This window comes from Camelus ferus, chromosome 12 (assembly GCF_009834535.1).
Source record: "Camelus ferus isolate YT-003-E chromosome 12, BCGSAC_Cfer_1.0, whole genome shotgun sequence".
NCBI lineage: Eukaryota > Metazoa > Chordata > Mammalia > Artiodactyla > Camelidae > Camelus > Camelus ferus.
The window spans coordinates 46347737-46365917 of NC_045707.1; the positions used below are offsets into that span (position 1 = coordinate 46347737).

General features: G+C 36.2%; 1 protein-coding gene across 10 annotated transcripts in view; it reads left to right on the plus strand.

Moving 5' to 3' along the window:
• The window catches only part of CEP83 (centrosomal protein 83), a 156889-nt gene that overhangs the window by 46747 nt on the left and 91961 nt on the right, over nucleotides 1-18181 (plus strand). For 5 of the 10 annotated variants that reach the window (XR_004324731.1, XR_004324732.1, XR_004324729.1 and 2 more), the window contains exon 1: nucleotides 1932-2943. The exons of 1 other annotated variant lie outside the window; for it this stretch is intronic. The gene's annotated coding sequence lies outside the window, so the exon portion shown is untranslated. Of the gene's footprint in view, nucleotides 1-1863; nucleotides 2944-18181 lie in introns of those variants that run through there. 4 more of the 10 variants (XR_001365296.2, XR_004324734.1, XR_004324733.1 and 1 more) reach the window with 4 other exon arrangements.

Sequence of the window (18181 nt, forward strand, 5' to 3'; positions counted from 1 at the left end):
GAGTCAGAATCATGATGTCCAAGTGACAGATTAGATTGCTCAACTCTAGGCAAATTAATGTAATCAAATCTTGGACACTTAAAAAGCTGAGATTTAGATCCCAAATACAATTACTTCACATTGGCTATCCACCTGTGAGGGTCTGTAGTGAACTTTCACTGGCATATTTTTAATTAAAACACAATTTTGTTTTTGTAAAAATGATATATTCATCATAAAAAATTCAAACAACATAGAAAAGTCCAAAAGATAAAATAAAAATCAGTTGCATTCTGTCCAACATCCTTCCTAATCTTTTTATACTTACATTCACATTACACACACACTTACTTATGTTGGGCTGACACTGTTCATGCTAAACTGCATTCTGCTTTTTTGAGGGAAAAAACCCCTATATACCTTGGGCATACTTTCATGTAAATAAAGAGATTTACCTCCTAGTTTTTAATGGCTCAAGGGTATTTCATTGTATGTAAGTATCAGAATATATTTAACTAGTGTCCTAGTGAGGTAGCTATGTTTTTTCTAGAAGCACCTATTATAAAAAGGGAGTGAGGAACATCGTTGTAAACTTTTTATTTTCTTTAGAGCAAATAACTAGGAAATAAAATTGTTGGGGCAAAGGCTAATGCTTATGTTAAATTTTGGTAAATAAGGGTGTACCAATTTCAGTTTCACACCAATAATGCATGACGGTAATTGTATGTCCATTTCACTATCTACACTGATAGACAAAAAGGATGTCTGGACATCTTTTCATCTGTTAATTACATGTTCTTTTTTCTTGGTTTAGGAATGTCTTATTGATATCCTTTGACAATTTAACTTATAGTGTTGAGTTTTACAATGGATATTCTATGAGCTTTTTGTGTATTTGGAAAGTTTTTCATTCTTTTTTCACATGATACACATTTATTTTCCACTGGTTATTATTTATGTGTATGTTACGACTTTATGTGTAGATTAGAATCTTGATGTGGTTAACTTTTATCAACTTTTTTCTTTTATGGTTTCTGGTTCTTGCTTCATACTTAGAAAAAGCCTTTCTCAGCTCAAGATTATAAAGATAAGTCACTTTGATTTTCTTGTAGTATTTTTATGGCTTCATTCTTCACATTTAAATTCTTGATTCATCTGGTATTTATTTAACAAATTAAAAATATGCAAAACCTGTCCCCAATGTTTAGTATTCCTCAGATAATCTCTTTCCCACTGACCAATGATTTGTAGCATATAGTTTACTGATACCACTGAGACTTCTGGAGTCAGACTGCCTGACTTCAACATTTACCAGTTATAGCTCTGGCTGACATTGTAAAATCAAGATAATAATTGCATCTATGTTACAGAGAGTTAAACAAGATAACGTATCAACTACTGGAGCCCTTTTTCAGGTTAAGTGTTCAGTAGATGTGAGTTATTATCATATTAAACACTCTTACGTACACAGCAGTTTTATTTCTGGATTCTATATTCTGTTCACTGATCTCTCCCACATCTACGTGACCCATCCATTAACATTCCATTACCCAACTCACTGTCCCATCTAATAGCTCCTCTTTCCTCATTTCAACAAAAAGCTCCTATCTCAGTTGTCTTTCTAATCATAACTAGAGCCCGAAAATGTTACCCTACCTAGGGCGGGGGCGGGGGCAGGGGGAGTGGGGTGGGGAATAAGCTGCACTCCACATGGTAGTGAGAGTCAAAACCCAACCAAGACACAGAACAAACGTGGGAGAAGGGAGCGTGCCTATTTCTCCTACCTCCTCTTCTGAAAGGCTGAAACCCTACTTTATTTCAGCTCTCGGCATGTAACTGACGTTGTCAAAAGCTAGTAACTGTCTTCCAACTCTAGTTTACAAACTAAAGACAAATCGTTCACAATGCTACCCCAGTGGGCCCTGAATCTGAGGTTAACTATGCGAAAAGATTGGGGCGGCTGCGGGGAAAGATTCGCGTCTGGGCCCTGGTCCTGACCTGGCCGTTCCCTGTCTGCGAGCCGCGCCGGCTCCCCAGTCGTGGTATGAGGCCCCACGGCTGAGGTGGGAGGCAGGAGACTTCGGGACCCACTGACTGTACGGTCGGGCACGAAGGCAGGCGGGGGTGGCGGCAGGACCACTAACGCAGTCTCAGAGAATAAAGTGTAGGAAGAGCCGGCAGAGGGATGGGGAAGCGCGAGACGGGGAAAGGACTGGAGATGTTGCGTGGGAAGAAGGAGAGGGAGAGCGGCTTCCCGCTCAACCGCGCTCGTCACTCTGGCTCCCGGAAGCAAGTGCGCGGTCCCGGACTGTCCGCTCCCTTAGGCTCAGGGGATCTCTGCGGCCCTCCAGTGTCCCTCGGAGAGCCACCCGAGCCCCGGGATTCCCGCCTCGGTCCGCCAGCTTCCGCCCTCTAACAGCCTCGGACCGCGGCCGCGGCGTCGGTGACGTCGGCGTGGGGGCGGGACTTCCTGCTTCGCGCGCCTTTAGGTCTCGAGACGGCGGCCGCAGGGTTTGAGGTTGCGGCAGGCGGCGGGCCGAGGGTGGCTTCCTGACCGGACGTCAGCACCGGCCCCCCCAGACCTGAGAAGGCCTGTCCACCGAGGAGGAGCGGGGCTTTTCTCCACCGCCACCTCCGCCTCCTCCCTCTCGGCCCTCGGAGTTCTCCCGGGCTACCTCCCATTTCCCCTGGGGTTGGGAGCCCGCGGGGCACGCTCGGCTCGCCTGCTCCTGCTCCTCCTCCAGCCTGCGCTTCGAGCGGCCTCCGAGACCTCGTCAGGCGTGGCGGGCTGGGCCAGCACCCCGCGTGCGAGACTGTTTCCCGTGGCCCCAATGCCCCGGCTAGAAGAGTGCCGTGGGTGCCCGTGGTTGGAGCTGTGGAAGTGTCCCCCGGTGGCGAGTGCGGCCGAGACACCGGTTACTGTTAAGTTTTCTGCGCGCAGGTTGCAAGGACCGTGTGAGTCAGGTACGTAACGCTATCTTGTCCGTAGTTTGGGATACTCATGGCTTTTTTCTTCACAACTTGCCCTTGAATTTTTCTGTTGTTACTTTTCCTGTAAAGCAGTTGCAGCAGGTGTTAGAAATGTAGGTTGTGAGAATGTTCTGTCGCCAATTAAGTACACGTGAAACTCTTTATGGATCTTTTTGATGCACTTTAGCGTAATGCTTGGGTAGCCCTGGTTTAAAAATTGGCTAAACGTGGAGTACCTCCAGTTTCATTTCTGTGAAAAAACAATTATGCTGCCGTTTTCCTTGACCCCGAAGACTATTCGGGGCGATTTTGGCTGTCATTACAAGGATAACATTAGGATATGTGAGTGTATACTGAGCTTAAACGGACAATCTATGTCTTTAGTGTGCAACTTTTGACCAAAATAAATGGGCTCTTAGCTCTTAAGAATGCCCACTGCCAAGTATTTTAAAAGCCTTTGGTCACACGAGTTGTAATGATGAAACTATTTCAGTAAAATCTCGAAGATGTCTAGAATAACAAGAAACTTATTAGTTTCTCATACATAGTATATAATTCATAATGTGTTCAAACTGTAAGCACAGAATACTTGAGTATATCTGAAACTGAGTAGGTTGTTAAAGCGCTGCTTGTTGCCAAGCAACATCTCTGTAAACAAGTCTAATACTCAACTAGAATATAATTAAATGTATCTATCCTACAATTATCTGGATACAAAATTCTCTAAATGCATGGGTTTAGCCTCTAGGTTGTTAGAGTTCATACTCACCTTTTGTATTAAGCTGTGATTTCAAACTCATTTTGTTTAGAATTATTAGAATGCTTTAAAGTTCAGAGTCATATAGGACTCTCTAGAGAGTTGCAAATAGTTATGAGTTAGCCTTTGATTATTTGGGGCAGAGTATGTCCGGTAGTCCCCTTCCTTTGAGTATTTCTTTTTTAACCAGCTGAAGTGTGGTTATATTCAGGAATTTTCTCAAATAATAGAGTAGTACCAATTTAGGGTAATATAGAGCATTATTGTCCACAGGTGGTTTTTAAACCTTGGTTCAGCCAACAACCTCACTCTTTTCTCATTAAAACCCTTAATGGTAACAGTTTGCGTGGCATGTACATGCATGCCTCAGAGGATATTGCGGGTTTGGTTGTACAATAAAGTAAGATTTTTTGTTTGTTTCCCAGTGCGTGTAAAAGTTATATTTACACTATTGTGTAACGTATTAAGTGTGCAATAGCATTATGTCTAAAAAAATACATTCCTTAATTAAAAAATACTTTACTGTTAAAAAAAATGCTAATTATCATATGACATTACAGGGTTACCACCAGCCTGATATGTAAAAAATGCACTGTTCATGAAGTGCAATAAAGAAGTCACATGCAATGAAGTGAGTTATGCCTGTAGTTAGTTTTTAGAGCACTTTTTGGTGATATTGAATGGAGTAACCTTTCAAATATGTAAGAAAGCGAGTGAGAACATTTGAGACACTGAGACTGAATGAATTATTTGAAATCAAAGTATTAGTAATGGGAATTGGAACTTGAAATTTAATCTTCTTTACATCATGTCCTGACTGTATTTCGGAAACCTGTAGGCTTCACTTTAGTCCTCTCCTCCTTTTTCTTTCCTGCATGCTCATGTTGTAGTAATGAAATAGTCAAGAGTTGGTCAAGAAGAAAAATCAAGAATGACTCATGTGTGTTAAAAACCTTAGAAATCAGAAGTCAACATTTTGTCTTGGAAACTTCTAGTTCAGGAAGCTTGAAAGAATGAAATCTTAACAGAAAGATTAGTGAGTCTGTGAGAATTCTTCGTGTGTGTGTTTTCTAGGTAGTGTGCCTAATGTAAACGAGCTTTACTTTAACTTTGTCACACATAATGTATTAGGTTCAGTAAGTAAGTTTCTCAAGTTGCCTACTCTGTGTGTACTTTTCAGGGATGTTTATATGAACTATATAAAAATTTGATAGAAGTACTCTTTCCTACTGAGGTTCACATTTCGTAATCTGAACTCTTCAAATAATCTCATCACATTCTGCCTTTTCCAGTTTGTTCTTTATAGGAGAGCTGTGCTCTGACCAGACTGTTCATGCACTATCCTCTCAGCCTGCTATGTGCCTTCTCCCTTCCTTACCAGTCTGCATGTCATTACACCTTCCTGACCTGATTTCTTCTTTTCTAAAATTGAAATTTTACCCTTTCTGTGAAGTTTAACTCTGCAGGGGAGGAAAAAGTCTGTACCCTCTTAGGGTCTCTGGCTGGGCCTAAGAATTAATTGACATAATATAGATTTATAGGAGAAAAGCATACAAGTTTAAATAATTTTTTTACATGTACATGGAGAATGAAGACCTGAAGAAGTGACCAGAGCAGGAAGCTTTTACAGATCTTCAATTTACAGTGGGATTAGCACCCCCATTGTAAATGGATGCGTTTAATATGCCTAATCTACCAAATATCACGGCTTAGCCTAGTCTACCTTAAATGTGCTCGGAGCACTTATACCAGCCTACAGTTGGACAAAATCATCTGACACAAAGCCTATTTTATAATAAAGTGTTGAGTATCTCATGTAACTTATTGAACACTGTACTGAAAGTGAAAAACAGGATGGTTGTATGCGTCCAGGACGATTGTAAGTGTATCAGTTCTTGACCCCCTTGACTGTGAGGAGCTGCACGCGGTGCTGCTGTCCAGCATTACGAGAGAGCATTGTACTGCATATTGGTAGGCTGGGAAAAGAGCAAAATTAAAAATTTGAAGTATAGTTTCTACTGAATGCAAACTGCTTTCTCACCATGTTAAAGTCAAGAAAGTCTTAAGTCAGGGTCTATCTTTATATCTTATAGTCAAAGAAATAATAAATTTGTGGAAAACTGACAAGACAAAGGGGTTTGGACTAGGAGGGGGCAAATTGTGGAGAAGTGACCAGGAAGTTGAGGGCTAATTTAACGAGTTTGTACAGATTTCTCGGCTTTGATTTCCCTGTCTCTGGTGATAGAATGTCTGCCTTTCTCCTGGTACTGGGAGGGCACCTTTCATGTGGGAATTTTATCTCCTGCTTTCTAGAAGAAAACTGAGGGTCAGAGTGCTCCTTTTGCATCTGCTGTTTCTCAGGTGCCTTAAACTCAATTATTATACCAAAGCAGTATATTTTGGGGTAACATGTTCTGAACCCCTTCACGTCTGAAAGCCTATAGAATGTATTTTGCCTGTTGTACTCATTTGATACTTTATATTGTGTTGTTTGACCATCTATGTATGTCTTACCTTCTTAACTAGATTGTAACCTCTTTAGGGGCAGGACATCACATCTCAATGAGCTGTATCCTTAGTCTCTTCCAAATAGAAGTTGCTGAATAAATGTCTATTAGGAATGAGGGATGTGCGTTTCTACATTTTTCTCTCCTCCCCTAGTGTAGTGAAAATGAATCTTAGAGTAACTGAAGGAGGAAGGGCAACTATAAACCATAAGAAAGGGGATTAAAGAGAGGGTATTCACTGGAATTAGAGGTAAAGGTTCTGTTCCTAGAAAGTGAATATTTGAGAATTTCCCATGACAATATCAGCAGTAAGGACTCCCTCAGGAATGCTAGCACTATTCCATAGTGGGCTTGGGAGTTTGGTCAATTTCCTAGTTCTTTTAGTAGAATCTTGGTTTTAAAAAACACTTACCCCCACTCTTTTTCACCCTTTCCTCTTCCCTGCCTCCTTCCGTTTCTCTCTCCCTATCTCCCCATCTTTCCCCTTTCCATTTTACTTCTTACCTGGTAAAGACTTAACTTGTGAAATTATGTCAGTACTTTCATTTGGCCCTCACAAATTAGCAATTTTCTTAAGTTTTACTTTTTTCCATCAGGGCTGCCTCTCTGGGTCATGGAAAGATCACACATTCTGTGATCTAGCACTTTTTTTTTTTTTTTAAGTTTAACTGAGATGTAATCCAGGAAGAAAGAAATTAAAGTTACCTAGTGTCCAGTTATTTGTTCTCTGTATATTGTAACCTCAAACTGCTTTTGGATTGAAATTCATAGAGATAGGAGAAACCTAAACCTAGCCATTCTCTTTTGGAAAGCATGTATCGCTCTCAAAATATGTCTTTAAATAAGTTCTAGGTAATTTTTATAGTCTTACTGTGAATCCTGTGTCTCATACTTGTGACAAAGAGTTACTTTAATTAAGGGTATAAAAAAGTTGTGTGTCAGAGTGCTTTTATAAATCTTGGTTCGATTCAGTTGTTTTTAGTGAGCTAGCTGTCTTCTTTTCTGAGTTGTTGCCCAGTAACACAATTGCAGTATAGCATAGCAACCAATGGGAACATTAGCATTGGACTACAGGGATTTTCCCAATAATGTTGCAGTGCCTGTCTCTAGCGTTCGTGTTCAATCTGTCTTTCTCAACTGAGTCACGTTAAGGCAGACATTTGAGGTATTGTTAAAGTGAAAGGGCATATGATATTAAGTATACATTTTCTGAGTGCTAACAAATTATAACTTGCACATTTTTCATGTAGAGATGTGTGATAAATACACATTGAATTATGGTACATGAAGAATGTGTGAAAAGACTGGTTTAATTAAAGATTAGTCTATTCTGGACCGAAAAACTATTAAATAGTAATTAACATCAGAGCTCTCCACAACTGATACAGCCACCCAGAGCAGGGTGGATGAAGTTGAAATAGTTCCTCTCTAGAAAACATTTTTATATTACTTCTGGAGGTTCATGAAGAGCTTAGATCAATAAGCATGAATTAATAGGCACCCTGATTTTGTGGAAAGAGAATTCTGATTCAGGCAACCATGGCTTGAGTAAGTTACTTAACCTTTCTTGGCCTATTTTCTCATCTGAAAAAAATAATTCCTGAAGGTTTCTTTGAGAAATTGTATCCTTCCAATTTAAAGCAAAATTTCTTTATCCTATTCATTGGTTTAATAAATATTCAAGTGCCTATTATGTGTCTTGCATTATGCTAGGTATTGGGGACATGGCGAATAAGATATAGTGTCAAGTCTCAAGTAGCTTGTTCGGTGGGAGAAACAGATAAAGTAAATAATTACTTGAAGTATAACATGGGAAGTGCTATAAAGACAAATAAGGGTGTGTTCTGGAGGCATGTAGGGAGGACATCTGACCTAGAACTGCAGACAGAATACACTGTGATTGAGAAATGCCTCATTAGAATTATGTAACTGTAATCTGAGGGTACAGAGAAGTATTCAACCTGGGCGGAGGAGGGATTAATCAGTCAAGGAAAACTGGGGAGAAATTTCTCTGAATTGGAGAGACACAGAAGTCCTCAGCAATAGAGGTAGTTCAGATCCTGGAGAGAAAAAAGAATATGAAAACGAATATATGGAATATATTTGTATATATACATGACTGGAACATTGTGCTGTACATTGGAAAATGACACATTTTAACTGACTACTTCAATTTTAAAAAGTTCCAAGAGAAATGTGTGTCACATTTAGTTTATTGATTAAATGGAAGTTACTAGTCAAGAAACATTGTGTAGCACTATAAATGTAAACCCATTTACACAAAGATGCTCTCCACAGAGATCTGAACTTGCAAGTGGGGATAGGTTAAGTCTTTGGTTAGCATCATAACAGAAGTAGGTTTTGGAGCCTGAATCCTGAGATTGAAGATGGCTCTATCATTTTAGAGCTTGACATTTTGGACCAGTTACTTAATTTTGGGGTCATCAGAGTCCTCACGTGTGAAATGATAGTTTTGCTTTATTTTTCACTGGGTCGTCAGTGTCTTCATGTGTAAAATGATACTTTTTTTTCCCCCCTCAAGACACACATGGATTGAAAGACAAATGTTGTAATGCCTGACTCAGTTATAGTGGGCACTTGTTAATGTTTTGTTTTTTACGTAGAAAGAGATTTGTTTAATCTTTGTCACAATCTACACAGTTAGCAAGGACTGGAATAAAGATGTGTCTCACTGATCTTTTTTTTTTTAATTGAAGTACAGTCAGTTACAGTGTGTCAATTTCTGGTGTACAGCACAGTGTCTCAGTCATGCATATACATACATGTATTTGTTTTCATTAAACATTGTAAGGTATTGAACATAGTTCCCTGTGCTATACAGAAGAAACTTTTTTTAAAATCTATTTTTGTGTATAGTGGCTAACATTTGTGAATCTCAAACTCCCAAATTTATTCCTTCACACCCGCTTTCCTGTGTAACCATAAGATTGTTAGCTATGTCTGTGAGTCTGTTTCTGTTTTGTAGATGAGTTCATAGTGTCCTTTTTGTTTTTCTTTATTTTTTTTTTTTTTAGATGCATTGTATAAGTGGTATCATATGGTATTTTTCTTTCTCTTTCTGGCTTACTTCACTTTGAATGACAATCTCTAGGTCCATCCATGTTGCTGCAAGTGGCATTATTTTATTCTTTTTTATGGCTGAGTAGTATTCTATTGTATAAATATACCACAGCTTCTTTATCCAATCATCTGTTGATAGACATTTAGGTTGTTTCCATGTCTTGGCTATTGTATATAGTGCTGCTATGAACACTCAGGTGCATGTATCTTTTCGCATTGGAGTTCTCTCTGGATATGTGCTCAGCAGTGGGATTGCTGAATCATACGGTAAGTCTATTTTTAGTCTTTTTGAGGAATCTCCGTACTGTTTTCCATAATGGCTGCACCAAACTGCATTCCCACCAGCAGTGTAGGAGGGCTCCCTTTTCTTCACAGCCTCTCCAGCATTTATCATTTGTGGACTTTTGAATGATGGCCACTCTGACTGGTGTGAGCTGATACCTCATTGTAGTTTTAATTTGCATTTCTCTGATAATTAGCGATATTTGTATGTCTTCACTGGAGAATTGCTTGTTTAGGTCTTCTGCCCATTTTTGGATTGGGTTGTTTTGTTTTTTTTCTTAAGTTGTATGAGCTGTTTATATATTCTGGAAATCAAGCCCTTGTCTGGCTCATCTTTTGCAAATATTTTTTCCCATTCCGTAGGTTGTCTATTTGTTTTGCTTATGGTTTCCTTTGCTGTGCAAAAGCTTCTAAGTTTAATTAGGTCTCATTTGTTTATTTTTGCTTTTGTTTCTATTGCTTGGGTAGATGGATAAAAATTTTTTTATCAGAGAGATATTTACAAAGATTTTCTCCCAGTTTGTGGCTTTTTAAAAAAATTCTTACTGTCTTTACAGTGCAAGAGTTTTAAATGAAGTCTTATCAATTTTTTTCTTTATGGCTTATGCTTTTGATTATGTGGTTCAGAACTTTTTGCCTAGTTGAAGGTCATAAAGGTTTTCTCCTGGGTTTTCTCTTAGCTCCTTCATTTAGATTTAAGATCCCTATTGAATTAACTTTTGTGTGGTGTAAGATAAGGTCTGTGTTCTTTAATTTTTTTATGTCAAGTGGATGCCAACTTGTCCTAGCACTATTTGTTAAAAAGGCTGTTCTTTCCCCCCTTGAATTTATACCTTTGTAAAAAAAAAAAAATCAGTTGCCTATAACATTAGTTACTTCCTATAGTCTTATTTCTTTTTTATCTAAAGTCCTATACTTACTGTAATACCACACTATTAATTACTGTCGTGTTATTGTAAGTTTTAAGATGGATAGTGTTAATCCTCCAGCTTTTTCAAGTGATTCTAGATCCTTTCTATTTGCATGTAAGATTTAGGATCAATTTGTTAATTTCTACAGAAAAATTGCTGGGATTTCATAGGATTTGCATTGAATCCATAGATCAACGTGGGAAGAATTGCTAACTTAAAATTGAGTCTTCCCATCCATGACCGTGTAATGTCTCTCCATTATTTAGATCTTTAATTTCTCTCAACACTTTTAAAATTTTCAATATATAAATATTGGACTTCTTTTTATTAAGTTTACTCCTAAGAATTTGGTAACTTTTGATGCTCTTGAGAATGGAGTTTTGATAATTTGATTTTTAGGTTGTTCATTGTTAGCATATAGAATTGCAGTCAATTTTTGATTATTGTTTCTACATAGATGATTGTGTCAAATTTTCTTTCCAATCTGAATGTTAATACATTTTATCATTTATTTTTGCCTTATTGTAATGGCTAGAACCTTCAGTAAGATATTGAATAGAAGTGTTGAGAGTGCTGTTGGTCTTAGGGGGAAAATATGCAAATTTTTACTATTAAGTGTCATATTAGCTGTATGTTTTCCGTGGATGCCCTTTGTTAGATTGAGGAAGTTTCTTTCTGTTCCTAGTTTTTTGAGAGTTTTTAAGCATGAATGGGTTTACTTGAATTCTGTCAGATTTTCCTTTGCTTCCAATGAGAGGGTCATATGGTTTTTATCCTCTATTCTGTTAATATGGCATAGCACATTAATTGAGTTTCAGATATTAAATTAACCCTGTATTCCTGGGATCAATTTCATTTAGTCATGCTGTATAATCTTTTTTTTTTTGTTGGGGGGAGGTATTAGGTTTCTTTCTTTTTCTTTCTCCCTCTCCCTGCTCCTCCCCTTTCTCTCTCCCTTCCTCCCTCCCTTTCTCTCCCTTCCTCCTTCCATCCCTCCACTCCCACCCCCTCCCTCTCTCTTTCTTTCTTCCTTTCTTTTCTTCCTATAATGGAGATTGAACCTTGGACCAAGTGCATAATACTAAGCAGGCACTTTACCACTGAGCAATTCCCTCCTCCTAATAATCTTTTATATGTTGCTGAATTTGGTTTACTTAAATTTGATTGATTAGTCTTGTGTCTATGTTCATGAGGGATTTTGGTCTATTGCCTTCATTTCTCTTAGTCTAGCTTTGGTATCAGGGCAACATTGGTCTCATAGAAGGCATTGCAAGGTGTTTCCCTTCTAATTTTTTGAAGTAGTTTCAAAAAGATTGCTATTACTTCTTTAACAATTAGATAGCACTTACAAAGCGAAGCTATGGAGGCCTGAGCTTTTCTTTGTGCGAAGATTTTTAGTTCTAATTCAGTTTCCTCGTTTGTTATATTTCTATTCAGATTTTTAATTTTTTGATACTTGTGTTTCCAGAAATTAGTTGATTTCATATAAATTGTCTTAAGTTGTTGATGTAAAGTTCATGCTTTTAAAAGTCTTTTAAATTACTGTAAGGTTGGTAATGATGTTCCCTCTTTCATTATTTTGGTAATTTATATCTTATTTTTTGGTGAATCTATTTGTCAATTTTGTTGATCTTTTCAAAGAACCAACCTTCTATTTCATTGGTTCCCCCCCCTCCCCCATTTTGTTGGTTTCCATTTTAATACTTCCTTCTACTACCTTCTGCTTGCTTTGGGCTTAGTGTGCTTCCCCCTACTCCCCAGTTTTCTAAGGTAGAAACTTAGGCTATTGATTTGTGACCTTTTTTTTTTCTGATACATGTTTAAAACTATAAATTTCCCTGTAAGCACTGCTTTAACTGCATTTTGTTCCATATGCTGTTTGTTTTCCTTCAATTCAAAATATATTAAAAATTTTTTCCTTGTGTTTTCTTTGATCTATGGATTATTTAGAAGTGTATTGTTGAATTTACTGATACTTGGGAATGTTCCCAGATTTCTTTCTATTGTGGCACTCTAAATTAATTCAGTCATGATCAGATAATGTAACTTTAATAATTTCAATAGTTTTCAGTTTATTGAGACTTATGGCTCAGTATTGTGGAGAGTGTTCCATGTTTGTTGAAAGAATGTATATTCTTTAGTTTTTAGGTGGAGTGTTCAGTCAGTTATATTCAGTTCATTGATAGTGTTGATCAAGTTTTCTACATCCTTGCAGATTTTCTGCATTGTTTTAGCAATCATTATACTCTGTAACTATTTTTGTTGAATTGTCTATTTTTCTTTTTATATATCTTGATTTTTTTGGTCACGTATTTTGTGGTACTGTTGTAGATACATATACACTTACAATTGTTATATCGTCTTGAGGTATAGTGACCCTTTTGTCATCATGAAATATCCTGCCTTATGTTTAGTAGTATGTCTCGTTTTCAATTCCATTTTGTCTTTTTGGTACTGTAGCTACTCTGGTTTTCTTATGGTTTCCTTTCACATGGTATATTTTTTGTTTTTTCTTAGTTTTAACACTTTTATGTCTTTGAACCTAGGGTACGTGTCTTATAGGCAGCATACAGTTGGGTCTTGTTTTTTTAATCCAGTCTTACATTCTCTGCCTTTTGAATGAGGTTGTTTAGTTGATTCACATTTAATGTAATTGTTGATACTGTTGGATTTACATCTGCCATATTGTAATTTGTTGTCTGTCTCATTTTTTTTCTCTTTTGTTCCTTCACTGACTTTCTGTGTTAAATATTCCTTATTATACCATTATAATTCTTCTGTTGATTTCTTTTACTATGTTATTTTCATAGTGATTGCTTTACGGATTATAATATACATTTTAACTTATTTTAGTCTTTTTCAGAATAGTACTGAATTCTAGTAAATTAAAGAAACTTTGCTCCAGTATAGCTCTTTTTTCCTCTTCCCTTTTTGTGCTGTTATTGTCATATATTTTACAGCTATGCATATAAAACCCCCAACAGCACAGCACTTTAATTGTTGCTTTATACAATGTTACTTCTTTAAAAGAAATGAAGGAAAGAAATGAGAACAATTATATTTTTAGAGTTTTTTGTATTTACCTATATAATTAAAATTTCCAACATGCTTTATTTCTTTTCAAATGAAAGTCAGTTTTCTACTTCCAGGTGCGACTTCATCTAGAAAATTTTCCTTTAATATTTCTCATCAGGTGTTTCTGAGAACAATAATCTCTCAGTCTTTTCCTGGAAATAACTTTCACTGTTATTTTGAAGGACTGTTTTGCTGAATATAGAATTCTTATTTGAGAGCTTTTTTGTTTGTTTGTTTTAAATTACTTCACTCGCTCCCACCTCATTTCTGATGGGGTGCCACTTGTTTATATTATTGTTCTCTTATATCTGATGAGTCATTTTTCTCTTGCTCCTTGTAAGTTTTTCTTTGTCTTTGTGTACCAGCCTTTTGACTGTGGCATGTCTTGGTGTTGATCTCTTTGTTGGATTTGGTGGGCTTCTTGTATAGATAAATTAATGTTTTTCATCAAATTTGGGATGTTTTCAGCCATTATTTCTTGAGACTTTTTTCTGCCTTTCTCTCTTTTTTCTCTTTTTCTGGAACTCTCATTACATGTATGTTGGTAACGCTTTGTATTGTCACACAGTTCTGGTCATTTCTCTTCAGTCCTTTTTTTATTCCCCCTCTGTTCTTTAGAGTGGATGCTTTGTACTGATCTGTCTTCAGGTTCATTGGTTCTGTCTTCTGTTGTCCCAAGACTACTCTTGAGCCCACCTAGTAAGTTTTCATTTCAGTAATTATCCTTTTCAACTTCACAGTTTCCATTTTAAAAAACAGTTTCTATCACCTCTTTGAGATTTTCAGTCCTCTGAGTCATTGTTATCTTACTTTTATTAAATTCTTTAAATACAATTTTATTTAATTCTTTGAGCATACTTTTTATAGCTTCTTTGAACTTTTTGTCAGCCATATCTAATATCTGGGGGCACCCAGAGACAGCTTTCATTTGCTGTTTTCCTTCCTAGGTTTGGGTCATACTTTTTGTTTTGTTTTGTTTTTTGCTTATAATCTTTTGTTGAATGCTGGATATTTTAGATAATATTTTGAAACAACTCTCTATTTTGACTTTTTTTCTCAAAGGTTGATGTTTTCTGTTTGTTTGTTTAGTAACTTGCCTGATCTAAATTTGTGAAGTCTGTTTCCCATACATTGTGTAATTCTTGATATGTCTGCTATTTTTATTTATTTTTAAACCTGGCTTACTATTTCTGCATAGCTTAGTGTTCAACCAAGGGTTGGTCAGAGGTTGTGTTCAAACAACTTGGATTAGTATGGCTAATGCTAATACTAAAATGGCTAATACTAGTGATGGATCTGTGTGGACTGGGGAGCATATTCAAACACAGGTCATTTTCAAGTCTGCCCTGGCTTTTACTTTCCACGAGCCTCTCTTGCATCTTTTCTTTGTATATTCTTAGCTCTCTTGGATAAGGATATGTAGCTGACCTGGGCCTGCTCCAGTCTAGTGCACATGCTTACAGTCTTTGTTTAACATGGGTCTTCCTATCCAGAGTTTAGTTGTTTTTGTGAATAGACACTTCCCTGTTTGTTGTATGATTGAATTCCAGAGCACTGAAGTGGTTGTTTTTTGGCTTTTTGTTGAGAGGATTTGTTGACCTGTTCATCTCATGCTGGAAGTAAGTCTATTTTTTTGGTTTATGTGTAGAATTCTCTCAGGAAGATAAAGCTTGTCCCATCCTTATTTTATATTACTCATAATCCTTTGTACAATATTAGATACTTTTTAGTCACTCTCAATGTATTTGAATCAAATTTCCTTATTTTCCTCAATCATCAGATTATAAGGCACTTGAGCTTGGGGAATTCCAAGGCCTACATAATTTCTTGCTTTCCCTATCCTTTTGATAATTGGAAGAAACTGCTTACCATTCACTCAACAAGTGTTTATTGACTTCCTGTGATGTTCCAGCTATTGTGAGGGTTTGAGGGGTATAAAGATGACTAAGGCATAATCTCTGATCTCAAGGAGGTGTTAACCTAATGAAGGAGATTGGTATATAAATAGCTGATTATATTGATATGGATACATATGTGACATCATGGAAGAGATCACAAAGATACTTAGCTCAGAATGGATTGGGAGAAAAGAAAAAGTGAAGCATCCATGAAAGACTGTCAGAAAGAGGTAACGACTGAGTTGAATATTAAAATGAGTGAAGGGTGAGATTAAGAGATTGCATTCTAGGAGGGGAGGTCAGCATGAGGTGAGAAAAAGCATGATATGTTCAATGAACCACAAGCAGTTTAATGTTAAAGCATAAGTACCTATCAGGGAGTTGTGAGAGAACAGGATGGAAGGGTAGAGAGGGCTTAGATTGTGAGGGGTATCAAGAAGTTTGGATTAAACTTTATTGACCAGTTCTCCAGAACTGTGTATGGGAAGTACTTTGGATTTTGTCAAGGTTTGATTTGAATTTTTAGCTGTATCTTCTAACTCTGAAAACCACAATAAGAGATAATAAAAGATGTTCAGCTGTGGTTTAAGCTGAATTTTAAAACATTAGAGACCAGTAGCATATTAACTGGTATGAAATGAAAGATCTGATATGTGTCTTTAAAATAGCATTTTTTAAAAATTGAAGTATGGTTGATTTACAATATTGTGTTTTAGGTATACAGCAAAGTGATTTAATTATACACATGTATTTTTTTTTCAGATGCTTCTCCATTGTAGGTTATTACTAAAATAACATTTTATGACCTTAAGTTTTTATTAATATACATGAGTAAAATGAAAGTCTGTTATAAATAAGATTGAATTTGCAAAAGAAGCTCAATTGCTAAAATTGTTTGAAAATTTCTATTATGGATAAAATGCAGTTGATAAGGGAATTTTAAGTTGAGTCATAGATTTAGTAATTTTGTAGAGTATGGATTTGAGGCTGATAACAACCAGATTTTGTTTTTAGTATATTTTTTGAGTGTTTATTCCATAAACTTGCACGGAAAGGAACGGAATTTTAGAACTTCTGGATTATTTCCTGAAGTGGAAGCTAGAAGTCTTAGTCTCTTTTATATTTGGTCACTATTTTCTGATGTGAAAAAGGAAACCTTTTTTCCCTCTACTTTGGTCTTCAAGTGGACTTGAAGGTTCCTCTCCTTTTTTCCAATGACATTTTCCCTCTGACTATATACAACTTACTTATGTTGTAAAATAAGAAAAGTGCAGGAAATGCACAAATAATAAAATCACACATATCATCCAGAGGTAATCTTATTAATATTTTAGTGTCTATCCTTTTCTCTTTCTCTGTGCGTGTATACACATGTAAATATGCTTTTCACAAAATAAGGATTATAAAACATTTTATAATTTGCTTTTTCCACTTTTATGACAAACATTTACCAGTGTTATCAAATATTTTTCATCAACTTTTTTTTTTGAAGAAAAATTTAACTGGGATATCATCTGGACCAAGAGTTTCAGGAAAATCTTGTTTCTAAAGGCCGTAATGTTTATTTTTAAAAATAGCTTTACTGAATATATTTGATAAATAACAAATTATTCATTTTGAAAAGTAAACAATTTAAGTTTTGATATATGTATACGTCTGTGAAATTATGACCACAATCAAGGTATTAAATATATCCATCACCCCTAAAAGTTTCCTCATGCTCCTTTGTGATCCTTTTCTCCTGCCCTGAACCCACCTGCCACTCCCATTCCCAGGCAACCACTGATCTGCTTTCTGTCACTGATTAGTTTGCATTTCCTAGGACTTTATATAAATGGAATCATATAACATAGTTTTTTTTAATACAGATTTTTCACTCAGCATATTTTGAGTGAAAAATATTTTCACTCAGCACATTAACACCTTCCTTTTTATTACTGAATAGCGTTCCATTGTATGGATAAATCACAATTTGTTTATTCATTTATCTCTTGCCAGATCTATGTTTGAGTCTCACAAATAAAGCTATGAACATTTGTGTAAAAGTCTTTGTTTTCATTTCCTCTTGGGTAAATACCTATAAATGAAATAGCTAGATTATATGGTAAGTGTATGATTAATTTTTAAGTAACTGCCAAAGTGTTTTCCCAAATGATTTTCCCATTTTTACATTTCCATAGTTTATGACAGTTCTAGTTTCTCTACATTCTAGTTAATACTTGATCAGCCTTTTAAATATTAGCCATTCTAATAGGTGTATGTTAAATTGTATTGCATTGTTTTTAATTTGTACTTCACTGATGACTAGTGATTTTTAACATTTTTTTCAGTGTTTAATTAACCATCTGTGTATCTTCTTTGGTGAGCGTCTAGCCAAATATTTTGCCCCTTTTTGTTAAATTGAGTTATTTAGTTTTGATAATTTTTAATGTATTCTGGATGCAAGTCATTTATCGATATATGACTTGTAAATTATTCCTTCAGTTTTTCTTAGTTCATTTGCATTACAGTGTCTTTTAAAGAAGTTAGTAATTTTGAAATCGAGCTTGTCAGGTTTTTTTCTCTTATGGGTTATGCTTTTGGTGTTGTATCTAAGAAATCTTTAATCCACAACCAAAGTAATTTTCTGTGTTCTCTTCTAAGAGTTTTATTGGATTATGTTTTGTGTTTACATATAATTTTGCATCAGTTTTGTGTATGGTGTGAGGTACAATTTCAAGT